Genomic DNA, 10,535 nt, shown 5'->3' with positions numbered 1-10,535 from the left:
AGAGACAGTTGCTGCCACTGCTGATCTCAGCAATCAGGAAAACAGGTGGGAGGGACCTGGGGCACCCTGGAAGGGGGCTGGAAGTTCCTAATTAGGTGGAAAGAGAGGGCTTGTAGGGGGTGTGGGTGGAGGAAGGCTCAAGGGGTGCGGTGAGGTAAGGATCAGGGAGGGACATGACAGGATCTAACTAAATGAGCTCTGATTGGTTCAGAAAAAGCGGATTCCTTCCTCTTTTTTGAGGGGTGAATTGCCTTGGCTTACTTTAAGACAGCCCTAACTGAGCCTGGAAGAGTTTGCCCATCAGTTGTAGAAATAAATACACTCCTACGAGCAAGCAGTGCAGCCATCATCCTGCATCAGGTCCCCAAAGAGAGCAACTGCACCTCTAGCCAACTCACTGCTCTCTACTCTGCCTCTATTTACAGGTGAAACTCGGAAAATTAGAATATCGTGTAAAAGTCCATTAATTTCAGTAATGCAAATTAAAAGGTGAAACTGATATATGAGACAGACGCATTACATGCAAAGCGAGAAAAGTCAAGCCTTAATTTGTTATAATTGTGATGATCATGGCGTACAGCTCATGAAAACCCCAAATCCACAATCTCAGAAAATTAGAATATTACATGGAACCAAGAAGACAAGGATTGTAGAAGAGAACAATATCGGACCTCTGAAAAGTATAAGCATGCATATGTATTCAGTACTTGGTTTGGGCCCCTTTTGCAGCAATTACTGCCTCAATGCGGCGTGGCATGGATGCTATCAGCCTGTGGCACTGATGAGGTATTATGGAAGACCAGGATGCTTCATTAGCAGCCTTCAGCAATTCTGCATTGTTTGGTCTCATGTCTCTCATCCTTCTCTTGGCAATGCCCCATAGATTCTCTATGGGGTCAGGTCAGGCGAGTTTGCTGGCCAATCAAGCACAGTACACTGTATACTTTTCAGAGGTCTGATATTGTTCTATTCTTCAATCCTTGTCTTCTTGGTTCCATGTAATATTCTAATTTTCTGCGATTGTGGATTTGGGGTTTTCATGAGCTGTACGCCATGATCATCACAATTATAACAAATTAAGGCTTGACTTATCTCGCTTTGTATGTAATGCGTCTGTCTCATTTATCAGTTTCACCTTTTAATTTGCATTACTGAAATTAATGGACTTTTACACGATATTCTAATTTTCCGAGTTTCACCTGTAAGCTGGAAATCTGGGTCCAAACAGTTCCCTCTGCCTCCTCCAACTAGGGGGCTAGAGTGTCACCTTCCCATACTTTGCTAGGTATTACATTCCAAAGCTGGTGATTTCCAACTATTTCCTATTTTCCATCTCCTGTTTTTAAAGTGTGGTAAGGATAGCCAACAATCCTCCTGGAATATCAGCAAGCCACCAGACTAAGAAAGGATGATCACCAAGCATCCATAACAACATATTAGTGCCATCCTTCCTTCCTCCTGATGCGAGGCAAATGGCTAGGGGCTTTGGCATGCAGAAGGAAGGTCCAGATCTGACCTGTGCAGATCTTTCAACTCAGGTGGCATTATTTCATTTAGTCACCAAGCACAAATTACTCCTCTTTTTGACACCCATTATCTAGCTACCATCCTCCACACTTTCTTTCCCTGCCTCTCAACTCAGTCTTCCTAGTTTTAAGAAAAGAGTCATTCAGAGCACTGGATTAATGATGGGACCGGGGAAAGGGATACAAACTTTTCATCGCCATCATGATGTGCAGGGCCCACTTCTCCAGTAGAACTTGTGGAGCTGCTGCTGCAGACATGGAAACAGCAGTGCCGCTGTAGGGAATGGGTGGTGGTGCTGCCTGCGTTACTGCAGTTCTTTGCATTGTTGCCAATGGAGAAAGTGTGGTAATGCTTGCTGATAACACTTTGCAGAAGCGCTCTTACCCCTGGATGTTGGGGCTGAAGTCCAGGGCCTCCACAGCCCCTGGACCCCCCCAAATCTTCTTTCGTCTGTCCTGGGTGGTGTGGGCACCCAGCAGAGTATAATGATGCTTAATTTGCAGAGGAGGGGAGCCTCCAAAGGCCTTTAGGTCCAGGCTCCAAAATTGCCTATGTGTACCTCTGACACTTCCACCTTTATTATTATTATTTACATTTATATCCCGCTCTTCCTCCAAGAAGCACAGAGCAGTGTACGACATACTTAAGTTTCTCCTCGCACCTGTTTTCTGCCGCAGTGCTGTGGCTTCTGTGTTTGAAACAGGAGCTCTGGAAGTCATACCAGACACTTCTGGTAAGTGTACTGTACATCATATCGCCAGTGGCCACAGATTTTAACAACAAGTGCACGAGGACAGAATATGAGTCTATCACAAGCTTGACTCTGGGCAGAGACAAATAGTTCAATAAAAGAGAGAGAGGGGTAATTTAAAATATAATACAACTCCATAAAAATCACAGTTAAAATCTTAAAATCAGTTAAACAGTAAAACCCATAGAACACACACACACACACACACACACACACACACACCCAAAACAACGACCATTTAAAAAAAAAAAAAGAATCAGGAGAGCTGAGAGACCTGGTAGCCCCTAAGGGGTAAAAGCCTGAACAAATAAAAAGGTCTTCAGCTGTTTTTTAAAAGCAGCCACAGATGTCAAAGAGTGGACATCCACTAGGAGAGCATTCCAGAGCCTGGGGGCAACAACAGAGAAGGCCCTTCCTTGCTGGGTGAGCAGAAACCCTTGGGAGCAGACCATCTTTCAGGTACCCTGGGCCCAAACCATTAAAGGCTTTAAAGATAATTATCAGCACCTTGAATTATCGACCCCTGCTAACTGGGCAAAGAGGGACCTTTTTAACATGGTGATTCTATTAGCAGGGGGAGAGCAACTGGCCCTATCCAGCTCCAGCACAGTATCTCCAGTGACTGCTGATGGTGTCTATCTTATGTTTCTTTTTATATTGTGAGCCCTTTGGGGACAGGGAGCCGGCTTATTTATTATTTCTCTATGTAAACCACTTTGGAAATTTTTGTTGAAAAGCGGTGTATAAATAGTTGTTGTTGTTGCTGAATTGGATCCAGAAACAAATTGGCAGCCAGTGCAGCTCTTTCAAAATATGTGTAATATGCTCCAAGCGAGCAGTTCCAGAGAGAGCTCTTGAAGCTGCATTCTGCAACAACTGAAGTTTCTGAATATTCTTCAAGGGCAGCCTCACTTAAAGTGCACTGCAGTAATCCAGCCACAACATGACTAAGGCATGGATAACCGTGGCCAGAACTGCTTTCCCAAGAAAGGGACACAGCTGGTGCACTAGCCGAAGCAGTGCAAAGGCACCCCTGAACACCGCCTCCATCTGAGCATCCAAAAGCAGAGCCGGATCCAGCAACATCCCTAAGCTGTACACTGGCTCCTTCGAGGGGAGCACAACCCCATCCAGAGCTGATTGAATCACCCTATCCCAACTGGCTTTTCTACTGACCAGCAGCACCTCCATCTTGTCTAGATAACCTCAGTTTGCTAGTCCACATCCAGCCCAGGACCACCTCCAGCCCCCGGTTCAGTACATCCACTGCTTCCCTAGAATCTGATGTCAGGGAAAGATGGAGCTGAGTGTCATCTGCATATTGATGACACTTCAGTCCAACCCTCCTGATGACCTCTAGATGAAATCTACAGCAGTTTCATGTAGACGTTAAACAGCATGGGGGACAATACCGAGCCTTGCGGAACCCCAGAGGCCAGAGGCCAATGAGTCGAGCAAAGGTCCCCCAGCACCAGCTTCTGAAACCTCTCTCCAGGGGTGGAGCCACCATTGTGCAAACAGGTTCCAAGAACCCGGGCCGCCAATGGAAAGGGCCACTGAAGCCCACAGAGGAGCATGTCTTGGGCTCCGGAAAAGCCCCGAGAGAACTCACCCCGCCAACCTAGGCTGGGCTCCAGAGAGCCCCGAGCAAGCTCTCCCCTGTCCCTTTACAGCCTTTTATTTCCCTTTCTCTCCCTCCAGCGAATATAGATGTCAGGCAGCAAATGCTGCCTGAAATGATAGGGGAGAGCTTGCTCAGGCTCTCCGGAACTTGAGGCCACACCCCCTTTGTGTGTGACATCACATGAAAAGGAGTGTGGCCTCAAGCTCTAGAGGGGCCACCGGGCGGGGCCAGACCCAGCTGCCATTCGACAGCCTCCATGCCTGCCACTCCCCATGAAAGGACCAGAACCACCCCAAAGTACCACCCTGATCCCTATACCAGAGAGGCGGTCCAGAAGGATACCATGGTCGATAGTATCGAATGCTGCTGAGAGGTCCAGCAGAATAAAAAGTGATGCACTCCCCCATCTAGTTCCCAGCGCAGGTTGTCTACCAGCCCAGCGCAGGTTGTCTACCAGGGCAACCAAGGCAGTTTCAGTCCCAAACCCAGGGAGAAAGTCATACTGAAAAGGGTTTAGATAATCTGCATCATCCAAGACCCTTTGCAGCTGCACAGACACCACACACTCTATCACCTTGCTTTAAAAGGGGAGATTTGAAACAGGTTGATAGTTATCAAGGTCGGTGGAATCTAGGGAGGGTTTTTAAAAATATTGGTCTTACCACCATATGCTTAAGGCTCGATGGCATCTTGGCTTCAGCCCCCTACTGTTCCTTCCCTGGTGTGCCATGCAGGCCATTTTACTAGCCAGGAAGGCCAAGATCCAGAGTACATGATGTTGCCCACACACTGCCTAGGATCTTGTCCACTTCCTCAGGCTGCATTAACTGAAAAGAATGCACAATTGGATCAGATGGTTGCCGAGGTATGTCTCCTAGAACTGCCAAAATCCTGGAGTCCAAATCAGCACAGATGTGAGCGACTTTATCTGTGAAGTGACAAGCAAACTGGTCACAGATTGCTGCTGATGGTTCTTCCCCCGTCACACGGGAGCTTGTGTGAAGCAGTTACTTTGCCACATGAAACAGCTTCACTGGGTAGACACAATGCAGGCAGAGAAAAAACATTTATTTGCTGCCCCCACTGCCATGGAGTAGTCCATAAAATGGGCTCCAGCCCGTGTTTGGTCAGATTAATTATGGGTCTTCCTCCAGCGTCACTCTAGCCATCATCCAAATTGTTTCTTTGCCCTAAGCTCCAAGTAGAACCAAGGAATGGAACAGGCTCCACCAAGCCGGACAGGGCGTTTACGAACAACTATGTCAGTAGACAGGGTTGTCTCCATAGTCCAGAGATTCACCAGAGCCTCAACAGAGTCACCAGTTCTAGAAACTGGAAACTCCCCAAGGTTGTCTGGAAGCCAAGCAGATCCATAAGGCTTTGGGGTCAGACCATTCTAATTGGTCCATCACCCCTGCAGAGGTTGGTCAAAGCAGTCAAACTAAACCCCACCAGATGATGATCTGTCGATGACAAAGGAGTTATATGAAACTCCCGCACCTGCAGATCATTCAGTTCCTGGTTAGCAATAACCAGATCCAGCGTATGTCCCACCATGTGAGTAGGACCCGATATTAATTAAGACAGGCCCATGGTTGTCATGGTGGCCATGAAGTGCTGAGTTGCTCCTACTGGAGGGCCTCAGCGTGGACATTAAAGTCCCCCAAGAACATAAGCCTAGTGGAACCGAACGACACCTCCAAGACCAACCCTGCCAGCTAGGGCATGTTATAAAACATGCCCATAGGGTTACCAGCATTTTTTGTGGCAAGACTGAGCCTTGAACAGTTGTCTGGCAGGCTGTAGTTTAACAGATGACATTTCCCCCACCATTGCACCTGAATACGGGGAAAGGCTTCAAGTGCTAACTTTCTCCCTTTAGGCAACAATAAGGTATGGGAGCTCTCCCAATCAACAAACAGCCGTGCCAGGGGAGCTGGTCTTGTGGTAGTGAGCCTGACTTGTCCCCTTAGCTAAGCAGGGTCTGCCCTAGTTGCATATGAATGGGAGACTAGAAGTGTGAGCACTGTAAGATATTCCCCTCAGGGGATGGAACTGGTTTGGGAAGAGCATCTAGGTTCAAGTTCCTTTCCTGGCATCTCCAAGATAGGACAAGATTTTTTTTTTTATAGGACAAGATTTTTTTTATTAAACCAACAAACTGCCAAAGCATACAGTACGATACCAAAGCACAATTATATACAAAGTGGTTGTTTGTACATCATATATCTACAAAGATTTACACACAAGGATTTGGAGACCCACAGGGTTATAAAGTATAAGCAGGCAGTACTGTAACTCGGGGATGAGGGATTACAAGGCACATCAGGTAATGGGGGGGGCGGGTTACGTCCAACGTCCATTTCCATAATTTGTCCCATTGCTGTTTAGAAGAGATATTCTTGTCTTTTTGCACATAACCATGCAAACTGTTCCAGAAGAGATTTACTGTCTTATCCACGTGAACCTCTCGGTGGCGTCTTCCCTCCCTATTCCTATGCAGGAGCATTGCATCAATGACATACAGTACAAGTTTACTGACCTGATTACGAGGAGGGGAACATTCAAATTCCCTAGTATGAGGGCACCTGTTCTGTCCCGTTTCCTTGAAGGTTTCTTTCTGGGACCTCGAAAAGAGGTTCTGTCGCTCAAACCCGAGGTTAGTTCTTCCCAAGTCTGTTTTTCCAAATCAGGCCACTCTAACAACTTGCTTACTCCCTGCCACATTCTTTTGGCTACCACACACTCTTTTAAGAAATGTGAATGGGTTTCCCTGAATGTTTTGCCTAGCTCACTAGCTTTCTCTTTGCAGGTGATTTTAGGACACTCTTGCTGGTCTTCTGGGAGCCATGGCTTAGCAACATTAAGCGGTAGTACTTGGTGGTATAAACGCCACCTCGTTCCCCATTAATGGAAAGGGACCTTTTTCTCCTTAAAGAGAGTGATATGGTGATCAGGTTGCAACAAGTACTGTGAAGTGCGGTGTTTGTAGCATTTACGTTCTAAATCAGGTTTTTAAAAACCCACTTCTAGAATCTTTCCATAAATTGTTTTCCTTAGCTGCTTAACTGAGGAGGATCCTTTAAATAGATCTGTTTCAACCTTTCATTTTTTAAGTGTGAATAACAAATCTCTCATGTAGTCTGGGTGTTCTCTTTTTAATACTTGTGTGATATTACCGTTGAAAGATCCTACCCCCCACCATGCTATGTCCCATGCTGACTTTCGCCAACACAGAGCGGAAAGCGAAACCCAGGTTTTTTGCAGGAGGTTGGACATATTATGGACATTCACAAAAATCCAGTTTCCAAATTTGTAGGACATGAATTCAATTACAAAATAGGGTTGCAGGGCAGGTAGGGCTAGGCCTCCCCGCTCAACCTCCTTAAATGCTACCACACGGGCCAAAGGGAAGGACGCTGTGTGCCATACTAGATGGAAGATCTGGCTTTCAACTCTCCGAAGGAGATCAAGCAGGGGAAGATAGACTACTGCCAAGGTTGTGCACCAGGGGTATCAGGTAAGTCCAGATGTAAACTGCTTTCTGGTACATGGCAAGGTTCCATTTTTTCCACATGGTGATTTTAAGCATTACTTTTTCTTCCCAATCTGTCCAATTCCCCCCCCCCATTTTTTCCTTAATCCTATATTCAATCCCCAAAATATTTACTGTATCTACCCACTTCAGTTTGGACTCTGGGGCCCCTTTGCTTTTACATTCAGAGATGGGTAGGCACAAGAGTTGCTGGCGTCCGGGATCCATTTCAACAAATACACTTTTGTCAGCATTTAATTCTGAGCCCGAGATCTTGCCATGTTCCCAGAAGAGGTCTAGTATTACAGAGATTTCATTTTCATCCAATAACAGTAATGTAACATCATTGGCATGAGCTACAAATTTTACCCTAAACTCAGAATGCGGTTCTGAGTGGACAGGTGGTTCGGCTATCTCTCATCACTCTCCCTCCTCCTCCCTCTCGGGAAGATCTCGCAGGGCAGAGGGATAGATACTGAGAGTCCTCGCAGATAGGGTTCTCTCTGGATCCTGATCAGGATTGGATCCAGGGCAAAAACATAAAGTAATGGGCTCAGTGGGCATCCTTGGTGGACACCCGAATGCAAAGTGATCGGGTCGCCCCGCCATCCATTAATCTGCGGTGTCACCTTTGCATTCGCATAGAGCAGCTGTATCCAAGTAACGAAGAGGGGTGGTATACCTTTAGCTTTCAACAATGTCCACAGGTAATTGTGGTTCACTTTGTCAAAGGCCTTAACTTGATCCAATAAGAGGAGGTGAGCTTTCCAACTTTCATTCTGTGTAGAGTAAAAAGGTTCTCTCAGCAGACACGAGTCTGTCATCTTTCTTCCCAAGATGGCGCTTGTCTGCAAGCTGTGGACCAATTTAGGGGCCACTTTTGCCAATCTATTATTTAGGATTTTGGCAAAGATGCTGTAATCGATATTTGTGAGGGTTATCAGTCTCCAGTTTTGTGGTAAAGTGGTGTCACCTTTCTTGGGGGGGGGGAATTAAGAGGCCATCCCCAAAAGACCTATTTAAACGCCCATTTTCCAGGACAAAATTAAATAATTTTACTAAGACCGGTAGTAGCTGGTCTGCATAAAACTTATAGGAAGGCCATGTCAGACCATCAGGCCCCGGGGCCGATGTGTTCTTTCCTGCTGTGATAACTGCTCTGACCTCTTCTATCATTACAGGATGGGTCAAAGAGCTTTTTCCCCCCTCAGTGAGGGAATAGCCGAGACCATATTCATTCAGACTGCAGAACCTGTAGACAATACTGAGCTAGATGGACCTAAGATCTGACTCAGTATATGGCAGCATCCTATGTTCCTATGCCAACCTTACACATGCAAGGGCCTTTTCACACATTAAAGGTAAAGTTGTGCTGTGGAGTCGGTGTTGACTCCTGGCAACCACAGAGGTTGTCTTTGGTAGAATACAGGAGGGGTATACCATTGCCATCAACCATGCAGTATGAGATGATGCCTTTCAGCATTTTCCTCTATCGCTGTTGCCCGATATAGGTGTTTCCCATAGTCTGGGAAACATACCAGCATGGATTCGAACCGGCAACCTCTGGCTTGATAGTCAAGTCATTTCCCTGCTGTGGCAAAACCAGGCCGGCCTTCCAGTGTACATCCAATAGGAAACTGCAGCAGTCAGTCCTGTCTCCCCAAGAAATATATTTGCATGATATACAGGTGAAACTCGGAAAATTAGAATATCATGCAAAAGTCCATTAATTTCAGTAATGCAAATTAAAAGGTGAAACTGATATATGAGACAGACACATTACATGCAAAGCGAGATAAGTCAAGCCTTAATTTGTTATCATTGTGATGATCATGGCGTACAGCTCATGAAAACCCCAAATCCACAATCTCAGAAAATTAGAATATTACATGGAACCAAGAAGACAAGGATTGTAGAATAGAACAATATCGGACCTCTGAAAAGTATAAGCATGCATATGTATTCAGTACTTGGTTTGGGCCCCTTTTGCAGCAACTACTGCCTCAATGCGGCGTGGCATGGATGCTATCAGCCTGTGGCACTGATGAGGTATTATGGAAGACCAGGATGCTTCATTAGCGGCCTTCAGCAATTCTGCATTGTTTGGTCTCATGTCTCTTATCCTTCACTTGGCAATGCCCCATAGATTCTCTATGGGGTCAGGTCAGGCGAGTTTGCTGGCCAATCAAGCACAGTACACTGTATACTTTTCAGAGGTCCGATATTGTTCTATTCTACAATCCTTGTCTTCTTGGTTCCATGTAATATTCTAATTTTCTGGGATTGTGGATTTGGGGTTTTCATGAGCTGTACGCCATGATCATCACAATGATAACAAATTAAGGCTTGACTTATCTCGCTTTGCATGTAATGTGTCTGTCTCATATATCAGTTTCACCTTTTAATTTGCATTACTGAAATTAATGGACTTTTGCACGATATTTTAATTTTCCGAGTTTCACCTGTAGAGCCCCTGGTGGCGCAGTGGTAAAACTGTCGCCCTGCAACCAGAAGGTTACAAGTTCAATCCTGACCAGGGGCTCAAGGTTGACTCAGCCTCCCATCCTTCTGAGGTCGGTAAAATTAGTACCCAGAATGTTGGGGGCAATATGCTAAAAATCATTGTAAGAGCTCTCTCTCTTAGAGAGCTCTGGCTATAGAGCGGTATATAAATGTAAGTACTATATACACATTTTGTAAACACCTTTTTGTCAGGTTTCTATGTGGGAGGCGGTTCAACAGTTAAAAACCAAAATGCTGAGGTGGTGGGGAGTGCGGATCATGGCAACAGTGACAGAACTGAGTGCCTACTACTGCCACCAGGGGCGTAGCTATAATTGAATGAAAGGGTTCAAAGAACACGGCCCCCCAGCTCCTGAGGGCCCTCCAGCTCCATCCCTCCCTATTTTCTTCATTGTCTCCCTCACTCTGGGGGGCCGCCCGAGAGAGTGCTGAACACGGGGCCCCCTCTCCCCTAGCTACGCCCCTGACTGCCACTTTCACCATGGGCCAGTTTCCCAGACAAAATTGCCTTCCCTAAGTTGCTTTTCTCCCCAGAGAGGAAAATATAAGGTGTCACGCATATATTTATTTTTAGT

Source organism: Hemicordylus capensis, chromosome 2 (genome assembly GCF_027244095.1).
Source record: "Hemicordylus capensis ecotype Gifberg chromosome 2, rHemCap1.1.pri, whole genome shotgun sequence".
Classification (NCBI taxonomy): Eukaryota; Metazoa; Chordata; class Lepidosauria; order Squamata; family Cordylidae; genus Hemicordylus; species Hemicordylus capensis.
Note: the sequence above shows the minus strand (reverse complement) of the source record.